The sequence below is a fragment of the Volvox carteri genome (genome assembly GCF_000143455.1).
Source record: "Volvox carteri f. nagariensis unplaced genomic scaffold VOLCAscaffold_12, whole genome shotgun sequence".
Classification (NCBI taxonomy): domain Eukaryota; kingdom Viridiplantae; phylum Chlorophyta; class Chlorophyceae; order Chlamydomonadales; family Volvocaceae; genus Volvox; species Volvox carteri.
The window spans coordinates 503572-504822 of record NW_003307555.1 but is presented as its reverse complement, the minus strand read 5'-3'; positions in this window follow the sequence as shown (position 1 = coordinate 504822).

The following is a 1251-nucleotide window of genomic DNA, read 5'->3' as shown; positions in this document are numbered from 1 at the left end:
CCATCGCCGCCTCCGATGGCCCCACCGACAAGCCGCCGCCGCCAGCTGCCGCCGCCGCCGCCATCCCGGCGGCGGCCCCCGGCTCCGCCCCTGGCCCGTACTTGATAAGTTGCCACGTCAGTGCGTTGAAGGGACGGTTTTGCTCGTCCCGCTTACGTTCCAAAACGGGTACGGCCTAAGGTTGGGGTGTTCATTTGAATGCACTTTCAGTCAAGCAGGCTTTGGGTGAGCATAGTGAGAAGGAAGGGAGGGCGGGTGGGTGGGGGTTTGGCACGACACGGCGTGACATGGGTATAGTGGGCACGTGATCGCCGTGGGTGCGCGCCGATTACCTAGGGATTGAAATTGCGCGGCACAACTCTTCATCCCATCGACACTCCCATCAGTCTCGGGCAAAACCGTTCCATGTTGCAATATCCCGGGTCGTTTTTAAATCGGGCCATCCCCCCTCTCCCCCCCCTCTCCCCCTCCTCCTTCCTCGGACAGATAATTTCATTCTAAATGGTAAAGCAGGAAACTAGATTTTCACCACCACCACCACCCTCTTCCCCTCTCTCCCGCCGCCCCCTCCTTCCTCCTTTCCCTCCTCTTTTACCCCCTCCCCTTTCCCCTCCCTTGTAACCCCTTTCCATGTTTTTCGTCTCCCGGCGACTCCGACCTCACCAGCAGCTCCACATTGCCCCGCTCCTGCACCTGCGGCTGAGCCACCGCCACAGACAGCGCCGCGGCGGCGATCATCTCGGGTGAAACCCGCACGCGGAGCCACACCGGGGAGATACGGTCGTACGGCTTGCACGTCTCGGCTGTCGTACGAGGAAAGCGTGTACGGCGGGTAGTACACGGCAAGGGGCACACGTTGGAAAGGATCCACCCGGCATGGGGGGAAGGGAAGAAAGAAAAGCAAGTGAGATGTACTTCAGAAGGCTGCAATAAACTGTCAAACACACACACACACACCCCTGCGCTAAAAGAGGAGAGAAACCAAGAGAGGAAACCAGAGGGAGGAGGCGTCGCGTACGGAGGACGCTTTATCGAACTTCGAGGAACTGGACGAGGCGCCGCCGCCGCCGCACCAGCACCAGCACTCACCAACAATGGCCGTGGCGAGTTTCATACTCGACGTGTTGGAAGACACGTACATCACCCAAGGAGACTTGGTGCCGCTGCTGCTGCTCGCGCCGCCGCCGCGGCCACTGCTGCCGCCGCCGTCACGGCTGGCGACTCCACCAGCAGCCGCCGCTGCCGCTGCCG